Raw genomic sequence first — 12,017 nt, forward strand, 5'->3', positions numbered from 1 at the left:
CATTAGTTCAATCAAATATGATAAAGGATACACTGAAGGAATGAATAGTAGGCTTGGGCCACCTAAGGAAGGTGAAAATCAAAAGATAAAGAGGTCTTGGAAGATGGGTTGGAGAACACAAGTTGGCAAATGCTAGGAAAATTTTCCAAGTGTTGGCAAATCCATGGATGTCATACATGAAAAAGCAAGGGGTGAGGACATCACCTTCAACTCAACACACCTCTCACTTTTCCCACGATTATCTCCTTCTAGGTCATGTCCAAGGCCCATAACACAGAGAGTAAAACACCATACATTTCAGGAAGGATTCTTTGGAAAGCTTTCCCAAAGGGGCCCCATTTCCTACAGACATGCTTTTTGAACTATTTAACCTCTTACTCCCAACACCCTCCTCCTTTGCCCATCCTCATGACAAGGGATTTATTACACAACCCGTGAGGCCAGAGTTCTTTTCTTTTTCCCCTAAATCCTGAGCTCTGTCCAAACTCCAGGGCATGTAACCGCTTACACTCATTCCTCCCACTTTCACCTAGTTCTTTGGTTGCCTTCCATCCCCCTCTGTGCCCTGACACAAGGACTCTTGGACCCTGACTGTTTCCTTCACTTGGCTCAGCGCTAGCTTTCTCCCACAGCATAGGGGTAGTAAGGGAAAGAACTTTGAACTGGGAGAAGCTGGATTTGAATTCTGGTTGTTATCCTTTCCCTCCCTCAGTCCTTGCCTTCTTCTATATCTGGGCTCAAAAAGGTTGGCAATAGCTAATGTTAGTGAGCACCTCCTACATTCCAGGCACTAAACAACGAACATTATATATGTTATCCCACAACGATCCTACAAGACAGATTAAGAAATTCCCCATAGTCTAGACAAGAAAATGAAGGCACTAAGAGGCTAGTTTCTCACCCAGGGTCACTCTGTTGGTGAGAGGTAGAACCAGGATTCAAACCCAGGCAGTTTGGATCCAGAGACTGCCGTTAACCGAGCAGAAAAAGATAACGAATGGGTTGAGCTGCCGTCCATATATGAATGCAACCCAATTTTCCAAGGGCGTTTCATGTTTGATCTGTTTTCGAGTGCTCCAAGTAGCAGGGAGAGTCTTTCAGGTTATCACCTTCATGTATTGGTATAAACGCAGCCTCACTACTCAGGGCTGCCTTTGTGAGAAAGTGTTGGCAAACTCTGTGGTTAGATGAAGCAATCACTGAAAATGATGTTTATGGAGAATTTTCAACGAGCTTTTTACAAAGTGAAACCATTTAGCTAAAGTATGAGCTAAACTCTTTAAATTAACCAGTAAATATTTTTTCCACTCATTTGGTACTCACCTAACCCAACCAAGGATTCCTTGAAAGTTGTCACTAAGCATTCTATGTCCTTATAATTTCCATAACCTGGACCAGAAGACAGTACCTACTGATGATCCTCAGTAAATACTTACTGATTTGAATGAAATCATTCAAATCATTCTTTCATTCATCTGAATGAATGAAAGAGGGAAGATGTGTAACTTTGGACTAGTTAAATCATAATCTTCAACAGACTAGAGTCAGTTTTTACTGCCATATTTTAACAAGAAACTTAATATTCTTATTTCAGAATGCTTCCTGGTTCAGGTTATAGACAATAGAAAGATGGAAGAGGGAATGTAGTCAATTTCCAAGCCAGCAGCTTGTAGTGATGACTGCTGTGGGGAGGTTACAGACACTTCTTGTTCTCTGCATTTGAAAAAGTTGGGTTTGATGCTGATGCAGCTTAACATATCTTGTTTACTTTTACCCTCATATAAAGACAGCAAGTTCCAGGAAAAGTCTTTCAAGCCAAACATTTGCTTGCTTTCCCCATGCAGTGGAAGTCGAAAACCAAATCTCTTTATTTTAGCCAGGAATCACTATGTATCACCCCCGTGGGAGCTGGCTTAAAACTCAACATTCAAAAAACTAATATCATGGCATCTGGCCCCATCATTTCAGGGCAATTATATGGAGAAACAATGGAAACAGTCACAGACTTTTTTTTCTTGGGCTCCAAAATCGCTGCGGACGGTAACTGAAGCCATGAAATTAAAAGACATTTGCTCCTTGGAAGGAAAACCATGACAAGCCTAGTCAGCATATGAAAAAGTAGAGACATTATTTACTGACAAGGGTATGTAAAGTCAAAGCTATGGCTTTTCCAGTAGTCACATATGGATGTGAGAGCTGGACCATGAAGACAGCTAAGTGTCGAAGAATCGATGCTTTTGAACTGTGGTGTTGGAGAAGACTCTAGAGAGTCCCTTGGACTGCCAGGAGTTCAAACCAGTCAATCCTAAAGGAAATCAATCCTGAATATTCATTGGAAGGACTGATGCTGAAGCTGACGTTCCAATACTTCAGCTACCTCATGGGAAGAGCTGACAAAGACCGTGAAGCTGGGAAAGATTGCAGGCAGGAGGAGAAGGGATGCCAGAGGACGAGATGGTTGGATGGCATCACTGACTCAATGGACATGATTTTGAACAAGCTCCAGGAGATGGTGAAGGATAAGGAAGCCTGACGTGCTGCAGTCCATGGGGTCACAAAGAGTCAAACACGACTGAGGGACTGAACAAGAACAAATTTATGTCACCTCTTTTGGCCTGGATTTAGACAGAGAAATGATTCTGAGAAACACAGAATCCTTTTTCCCTACTCTGCACAATGCTGGCAGTAAAAGCCATAAAGGTTTTAAAGCTGTCTCTTCAATGTTTACACAGAGCTTATACTTTCTAAAGCACAATCACTGCTGCTGCTGCTGCTGCTGCTGCTAAGTCGCTTCAGTCCTGTCTGACTCTGTGCGACCCCAGAGATGGCAGCCCACCAGGCTCCTCCATCCCTGGGATTTTCCAGGCAAGAGTACTGGAGTGAGGTGCCATTGCCTTCTCCAAAAGAACAATCACTAAGTAAGTGAGTGAGTGAAGTCGCTCAGTCGTGTCCGACTCTTTGCGACCCCACGGACTATAGCCCACCAGCCTCCTCTGTCCATCGGATTTTCCAGGCAATACCGTGGGTTATTAACCTTGTTTTATGGACAAGAAATCAGGGATAGTGGACTTTTCAAGACACAAAACAAGTCAGTGTCAGAATTAAGACCATCACCTTAAATTTATAACTCCAGCTTTGCTAATTCCTGCCTCTCATTCATTTGTATCAGCTTGCTATGTGCTGGCATGGTGCCAGCTCTTTCTATGTTCTCAGTCCTGCAGCATACGCCACCCTCTAGACAATCTCTCCAACCTTATCTCCGACCACAGCGCCATCTAGTGGCAGCTCCTGGGAGACACCATATTTTTTCCTACTCCAGACACTGCTTGCTGCTCCCTTTACCTGGAATGCCCCTCCCTTTACTCTTCGCAGGGTCAGCTCCATTATCATCCGCGGTTTGACCTTGAATGTCCTCTCCAAAAAGAGTCCATCCTGGGTCTCTCTATCTAAACAGGGCCTCCCTGTCAGTCTGTCTCCCAGCGCTGTGCTTATTTCCTTCTTAGTACTTAGCACTGTCTGCAGTCATTTTTCTTTACTGTTTACTTGTTTATCGTGCAGGGAGGGGTGCTCCCTACATCTTCCCGGGCAGCTTTCCCTGTTCCCTGCTGGCCTGGCGGGTGTCCCTGGGTTCATGAGAGGCAGGCCTTCTGTTGCTATTTCAGATCCAGTAAACCAGGAGTTTGAACAAGGTGGTGTCCTGGGCCCCTCAGTTTTCTTATGCCCATCGACTCTGGTTTGGACAGTTCCTAGGCTTCCTAAACATCTATGACCTTGATTTGCCAAGCTGTGTACACTGGAGAAGATGAGGGCTCCTGGGAGAAGTTGAAGCTCCTGAGAGCACAGGGCTCAAGATGCCATGTGTGGAGGGGTCCTGGGCCTGCACCTGAAGTCTGGCCAGGTGGGGACTCACTTTATTTCTCACCTGGCATCCTCAGGGAATCCCTCAGTCTCTGCCTGACTCAGTCTTCTCTGTGTCCTAAAGATCCTAAGGACAAGGTATACATGACTTCTTCTCTAGTGGATTGGTGAGTGAGCACCTGCCTTCCCTGCCCTTCCCACTCCCCTTTGTGCTGTGTGAGAAGGATCTTTGCCTGGCCTGGCTCTCCCTGCCCTGTTCCCACTCAGTTATCTGATCCAGCGGACTGCCTGGTCCCCATGATCCTTTCTTAAGCTCAGCTGTTCAGCTTCCTAGTGGGATGGCAGAGAAGGAGGCAGGAGAACTCGTGGCTGGGCAGAGAAGCAGCACTCAGGCACCTTCTCCTGCTGTGTTTGTCTTTTTCCCTGTGTGGACGTCTATTCTGCTGGTTCTGTTTCTCTGTTAGAACTCAGACTATCTCAGATTTTGCTACCCATAATGTTGAAGAGCAGCAAAATCTTGGGGATGAGTTTCCTGAATAGGCTTCTGGATGGAACTGGTTCTCTAATAGAAGTAGCTGGAAAGACACTAACGACTATGCAGGCAATGGTAAAGAGGACCCAGGTAGTCTAGGGCATGAGGTAGCAATGTTGTTATTGTTCCGTTGCTAAGTTGAGTCTGACTCTTTGCGGCCATGGACTGCAGCATGCCAGGCTTCTCTGTTCTTCATTTTCTCCTGGAGTTTGCTCAAATTCATGTTCATTGAATTGGACATTATATCCAACCATCACATCCTCTGCCACCCCCTTCTCTTCCTGCACTCAGTATTTCCCAGCATCAGGGTCTCTTCCAATGAGTCTGTTCTTCATATCATGTAGCCAAAGTACAGGAGCCTCAGCTTCAGTATCAGTCCTTCCAATGAATATTCAAGGTCGATTTCCTTTAGGAATGACTAGTTTCATCTCCTTGCAGTCCATGGGACTCTCAGGAGTCTTCTCCAGCAGCACAAATCAAAAGCAACAATTCTTTGGCACTCAGCCTTGTTTATGGTCCAACTCTCACATCCGTACATGACCACTGAAAAAAACCTTAGCTTTGACAATATGGATCGCTGTCAGCAAAATAATGTCTCTGCTTTTTAATATGCTATATAGTTTTAGCATTGTTTTCCATCCAAGAAGCAAGTGTCTCAAAATTTCATGGCTGCAGTCACCATCCACAGTGATTTAGGGGCCCAAGAAAATAAAATCTGTCACTGCTTCCACTTTTTCTGCTTCTTTTTGCCATGAATTGCTGGAATCAGATCCCATGATCTTAGTATTTTGAATACTGAGTTTCAAGCCAGCTTTTTCACTCCCTTCTTTCACTCTTATTAAGAGGCTTTTAGTTCCTTGTCATTTTCTGCCATTAGAGTGGTATCATCTGCGTATCTGTAGTTGTCGGTATTTCTCCCGGCAATTTCGATTCCAGTCTGTGATTCAGCCAGCCCAACATTTGGCACGATATATGCTGCATATAAACTCAATAAACAGGGTGACAATATACTGCCTTGATGTACTCCTTTCTCAATTTGGAACCAGTCTGTTGTTTCATGTCCAGTTCTAACTGTTGCTTGTTGACCAGCATCATTCAGGTTTCTCAGGAGGCAGGTAAGGTGATCTGGTATTCCCATCTCTTGAAGAATTTTCCACAGTTTGTTGTGATCCACATAGTCAAAGGCTTTAGCATAGTCAATGAAGCAGAAGTAGATGTTTTTCTGGAATTCCTTGCTTTCTCAATGATCCAACGAATGTTGATAATTTGATCTCTGGTTCCTCTATTTTTTAAACCCAGCTTGCACATCTGGAAATTCTCAATTCACATACTGCTGAATCCTAGCGTGAAGGATTTTGAGCATAATCTTGCTAGCATGTAATGTGAGCACAAGGATATATAGTTCGAACATTCTTTAGCATTGCCCTTCTTGGGGATTGGAAATGAAAACTGACCTTTGCTGAGTTTTCCAAATTTGCTGACATGTTGAGTGCAGTCCTTTAAGAGCATCATCTCTGAGGATTTTAAATAAAGATACACAACACATCATCACTGGATGTTACTAACCAAATTTTTACAAAAGCAAGATTCTGATGACCATATATTCAATATTTTAGAACTTTTCAGTCAAATTAAAGAGTTTAGTAAACCAGCTGGTTGTTCCTAGCTGTACTGGTGAAAGCACTGAAGGAAATGGATGAGGTTGGGAATTCAAATTCCCAGGCCAAACCACACATAACTGACCAGAAAGCTTCAATATCTGACCTGAAAGAAACCTTTGTTTCCTGTAGCCACAGGGCCTCAGCCAGGGCTGAGATTTGTGAAAACTAAATCCAGAGTCTCATCCTGTCAGTGTCTGCATTACATGCAAATTGATTTCCCAATCTTCTGCCAAAGTGTGAGCATTTACTGGGAAGTAATGGGAACCTGACGTTGGAATGGGGACATATGGGAAGATCCCAGTGAAGCTGGAAACATTAAACCCCTAAATTTAGCTACTTCTTCTTTACCAACTGATGAATATATGTGTTCTAGTTATGCATTCCAGAACCAGAAAAATACCTTTAGGAGGGGTGGGTATACAGCACCTCTAGGTGGCAATAACTGGCATGTCTGAGGTAAGGTTCTCCAGGAGAGTGTAAATGCTCTAAATTAAAGGCCAATGTATGGTGCTTTTTTTTTTTTTTTACTTGATTGACTTCTAGTTGATTTGCAATACTGTGTTAGTTTAGTTGCACAGCAAAGTGATTCAGATATATGCACTATATGCATACATATTCTTTCTCAGATTCTTCTCCATTATAGGTTATCAAAATATGTTGAATAAGATTCCCTGTGCTTACAGTAAATTTTGATATTTATCTACTTTATATACAGTAATGTTTATCGAATAATCCCATACTCTGAATTTATTCCTTTCTCCCTATTTCCTTGGTAAGCTAATGCATGTTTTCTATGACTGTGCATCATTTCTGTTTTGTAAACAAATTCAATCATTTTTTTTAATTATTCCACACTACCTCCATTCCTTTTATTTATTTATTTTAAGTGGAGGCTAATTACTTTACAGTATTGTGGTGGTTGTTCCTAAACGTTGACGAGCACGGGCGTGCATGAGTCCCCCCATCCTGAACCCCCCTCCACCCCATCCCTCTGGGTTGTCCCAGAGCACCAGCTTTGAGTGCCCTGCTTCATGCATTGAGCTTCCACTGGTCATCTGTTTTACATATGCTAATACACATGTTTCAGTGTTATTTTCTCATATCATCCCACCCTTGCCTTCTCCCACATAGTCCAAAAGTCTGTTCTTTACATCCATGTCTCTTTTGCTGTCTTCCTTATAGGGTTGTCATTACCATCTTTCTAAATTCTAAATATATGCAGTAATGTACTGTATTGGTCTTTCTGATTTACTTCACTCTGTATAATAGGCTCCAGTTTTGTCCACCTCGTTAGAATGGACTCAAATGCATTCTTTTTTTACAGCTGAGTAATATCCTGATATGTATATGTACCACAACTTCCTTATCCACTCATCTGCTGATGGACATCTAGGTTGCTTCCATGTCCTGGCTATGGTAAACTGTGCTGCGATGAACACTGGGCTACACGTGTCTCTTTCAATGCTGGTTTCCTCAGTGTGTATGCCCTGAAGTGGGATGGCTGGGTCATATGGCAGTTCTATTTCCAGTTTTTTAAGGAATCTCTACACTCTTCTCCATGGTGGCTAAACTAGTTTGCATTCCCAACTGAGGCATTGTCATTTCTGCCTTACCCTCTGGAGAAGCTCAGTATTTACAAGTGTCCTGAGGGGCTGGCTTCTCCCTGTGTGGCATCCAAGACTTGTGCCCAGCTGGTTCCTCCAGGCCCTCCTGCACACACACACCCACCCCTTGTGGCATCTGAGGAGCCTGCAGGCCCTGCCCATGAGGAACGGCTGCCAGGGGGCTGGTGACATGGCCAGGCTGGGCTCTTCTCAAATCTCTTCTGGGGTGAAGGAGACTTTTGTGCCTGACAAAGTCTGTAAGTCTTCCCTGCTCAGGACAGGGTGGGCGCTGGCTGGGCCCCTCTACAGATGTGGTGAGGAAGCTACCACAGAAGAGGCAGGCTCCCTCCCTGACAGGTGCTGGAGTGAGCGTCTTCCCTCTGAGCCTCAGGGGATGAGGCCTTTCTTCTGACTCAGCTGTCATGGGAGCCTCAGACACCAGGCAGGGTGTGGGGCTTGAGTGACTCCAGAGGGTGAAGCTGCAGGGGGCTGGACAAGCTCTCCCTACTAGGTCTCGGCCTCACAGAGCACGTGTTATCTCCCCTCCTCCTCCCTGCTGTTATTCCCTCCCCTTCTCTCTCTTCTGCTTCATCCAACTGCTTTCAGACAAGACACACACATTCCATATGATATTGTGCACTTTATACAGGGATGGGGAAAGAGGAAGCCATGTGAGTGAAACGGGGTAGACCCATCTCACACAGGAGAGAGCAGTGGCCCAGGGCGAAGGGAGGCACACAGGATTTAACAGGTCCAGGGATGGCTCCCCAGGTGTTCTTGTCCTAGTTGCCAGAAACCCAGAATAAGCCTGTTCGATCTGAGTTGCCCAGCTAAGCACAAAGTCTTGATGAAAGAGAGGGTTATGTGAAGACAGAAGCAGAGGGACATTTGAAGATGCTGCTGGATTTGAATGTGGAGGAAGGCCCAGGAGCCAAGGAATGCAAGGATTGAAGCTCTAGATGCAAAAATGACAAAAAGCAGGATCCTGTCCCAGGTCCCTGGATGAGGGATGTGTCAACATCTTGGTTGTGTCCAGGGAAACCCTTTTCTGACTTCTCATTCCAGAGCCATCAGAGGATAATTTTTTGTTGTTCTAAGTCCCTAAGGCAGAGACAATTCATTTTACCATCAAAACAAAAGTGAATTCAGGGACAGAGAGGCAGGCAGAAGGGGAGAAACACAGGAGAGAACAGACAGGCTGGAGGGTGTTGGGTGATCAGGATTCAGGTAGACAGTGAGAGATACAGGGGGTCAGAGACAGATGGAGAGACAGCACATAGGGAGCCTGGAAAAGGGTGATAGGAGAAGGGCAGAAAGTCTGCTGCTGGGCAGGGGGCAGGAGGCAGGACATGAGGCAAGCTGGCAGGGGGGCAGACAAAAGCAGGAAGTGGGCAAAGGGCAAGGACAGGAGAGAGTGACAGCAAGACGGGATGGCAGACAGGGGCCCTCAGAGCTAGTCCTTGTCCCCACCTGAATCAGAGAGCTTCCTGAGCTGCAGGTGGATCCCATTTGTGGATCTCAGCACAACGACTGGCATGGGCACAGGGACCCTGGCGGGATCCGGTGACAGCTCAAAGCGAAGCAAGGTCAGGGCCACGGCCACCTTCAACTCATTCATGGCAAACTGCTTCCCGATGCAGTTCCTGGGTTGGGAGATAAAAAGGAAGAGAGCAGAGGCTTCTAACCCCTGCTGAGCACAGGGAATCAGGGCTCTCCTCCTGTGGTCAAGACCTGATCCCTTCCTTACTCATCCCACTGAACTTGCCAGCAAAACTCTTCCCCTGACAGATGGCAAAGCCCACCTCTCTAAGGACTGCTCCTAACTCATACTCCTGCTCTCAGCAGGAAAACCTGGGAGCATCAGCGCTTTAAACCGCAGAGTCAAGTTAAGTGATCAAGAACTGTGAACTAGTACTTTATTCACTCGTCATTGGCAATTCCTGGTTTCAGGAAAGCCCGGGGCATTGATCCCCTACAGTCTGCTCAAGGACTGAATGAGTGAAAGAGTGGATGGGTGAATGATGTCTGTTGAAGTAGACATGTTGTTGACTGTGAGCCCTGGGGAGGACAGCGTTATCATCCCCGTGTTCCCATCTCCTAGCACAGGTCTTGGCACACAGAGACACACTTAATACATACTTTCACATTTGAACAATATTGATTGAATTGAAAACAACTCAAGTGGAATGAGAATAAAAGAAATATTCAGTCTGACGTAGGAATCAAGCTGCCGAGTCCCTCCTGCCCTCTAGCAGCAACTGAATGACCTGCAGCCATGTCTACAAAGAAGGGCTAGACCCTGGTGTAAACCAAATCCTAGAATCAATTCAGGAAGGCAGTTTACTTCAACACTGTTCTGTAAAGGTTGATTCACCAGCTGAGAATTTCCTAGATCTGTACAGTCAAAAAAAAACTTGTTTCCACTAAGTTACAAAGCCACTGAAGTTACTATTTCAGGGGAGGTTCTGTGCCCTTTAAGATCTTCACAGCAATCATTTAGGAGTGTATCAATCAGGCTAATAGCTATCTCAAGGGTGCTTTATGTTTTACATGCAATAGATTTTTCAAATGCACATGTCAAACACAAAATACTCTCCTTCCTGTAGGGAAAGAGCAAATTAGCCAAGATGGCATTGTCAGGCGCTCTCTCCCTGAGGCCTCTCACTGGGGCCTCGGGGTTTGTAACTAATGATTATGGAAGAGCTGGATTACCTATAGCACTGCGCACATGCATCACATGGTACTCGCTTGGACTCTGGCTACTTTTGGTATCTAAGCTCCACCTGCAAAAGCTCTGCGGGAGGTGTGAGGTACGCCTTTATGAGTTTGGCTATGAAAGCCCTGGTTACTACTGCACTGGGGCTAAGTTGGACCAACATCATGGTTATATTATATGAGGTTATGTTATGGTTTTTATGGCTGCTGCTACGGCGGCTGTGTCAGGCAGGACAGAGCTGTGTTATGGCGGCCATAACACAGCCAGGAGAGAACAAACGTGTCTGCAGTCCCTATGGCTCCTCCAGTCCTCCTCCAGTCCTCCTCCAGCCTCTTAGCTGATGCTTTGCATCTATCCTGCGTTCAGCAAACAGTGTGCACAGCATGAGCAGTGAGAAACTGGCATCATGAGCAGGATCAGCAATAGACTCCCCAAAGCAGGCTTGATTGTCCTCCGCTTTAAGATTGTTCTTACTAACATTACTCTGTATAATCTGGGACCATGGTGTCTAAACTCTGCTTTTTAATAAAGAATTTTGGCAACAGAAAATATCTGTCATGGTTATATTAATACACAGTCAAATCTATGTCAGATGTAGTGCAGGAAGTGAGAACATACTCATGACTGTGAAACTTTCTTCAAACTACAACTATAACTGATCACATACATAACTTGAAGCCTCAGGACATGGAATTCCCAATCCAGGCAAGCACGACGAATACAGTGTGGGCGGACAGGTGAATTAAGCAGAAAGGCACGGGGCTGACTAGGAAGTTGGGAACAGAGAAAATCATCTTTTAATGAAGATAATTGTGTGACTGAAATTGTGCTAACCAAAAACTGTGTAGTTTAAATGTCATGAAGACTGTAATGCTATAACGTCATACTCCTAAAATGAGGAAAACCCTGGATACTTTGGATTGGCCACGGACATGGAAATGAGGTCAGTCCTTGTGGACAGTGGGAGGTCTGTCATTTGGTGGGGTCCTGAAGACCTTCTTGTACATGGAGACCCACGCCTCCTTCTCAGCCCATCAACATACAAGGACGGAACTTCATGCTCCTCATATGAAGGTAGACAGTCACACACATCGGGTAGCAACCAGTGACACTTGCTTTCCCCAGTACAGAGGCCTCACCTGGATCCTCCTGAGAAGGGCAGGAAGGCATGGCTGTGTCGAGTAGAACCTGGTGCGAACGGGTTGGGTCAAATACCTGCAGAGAGAGCACCAGGGCCTGGACATTCGGGGTCAAACCCCTCACATGAATGCACTGGGGGATAAGAATCCCAGAGAGGGAGCAGGGGAAGGGTTTGGTGTCGAGAGAGGTCCCATCTCCTCCTCCCACGTCCATCGTACCTCTGGGTTCGGCCACACCTTCGGGTTGTGATGAAGCCCATAAATGGAGAGGGACAGTAAGATGTCAGAGCAGAGGAGAGAGAAGCTGATGGTCCCATAGTGCAGGGGATGTGTGGCCTCGCAAAAGCCCCGGGAGCCATCATGGGAGCAGCCTCCGTCACTCTGAATGGAATGATGCTCTTTCAAGACAGGTGGGCGGGGCATGACAAAGCACACGGTCACAGATTAGGGGTAGGTGACCACAGCCCAGGACTGAGAATTAAAGGAACGGCAAGGATACACTTAGGA

At 45.6% G+C, this 12,017-nt stretch overlaps 1 long non-coding RNA gene across 2 annotated transcripts; it reads right to left on the minus strand.

Moving 5' to 3' along the window:
- Positions 1-5,842: 5,842 nt before the first annotated feature.
- LOC108635109 lies at positions 5,843-11,792 on the minus strand. 2 transcript variants are annotated; one of them, XR_001917750.1, is made up of 4 exons: positions 11,730-11,792; positions 11,511-11,586; positions 9,126-9,298; positions 8,288-8,756 (listed from the first exon to the last, which is right to left on the minus strand). It is a non-coding gene; the product is annotated as an uncharacterized LOC108635109 (long non-coding RNA). The 2 variants fall into 2 exon arrangements; XR_001917751.1 differs by lacking the exons at positions 8,288-8,756; positions 11,730-11,792 and adding an exon at positions 5,843-5,904 and having other exon boundaries at positions 11,511-11,570.
- Between the last annotated feature and the right edge of the window lie 225 nt (positions 11,793-12,017).

Source organism: Capra hircus, unplaced genomic scaffold, assembly GCF_001704415.2.
Source record: "Capra hircus breed San Clemente unplaced genomic scaffold, ASM170441v1, whole genome shotgun sequence".
Classification (NCBI taxonomy): domain Eukaryota; kingdom Metazoa; phylum Chordata; class Mammalia; order Artiodactyla; family Bovidae; genus Capra; species Capra hircus.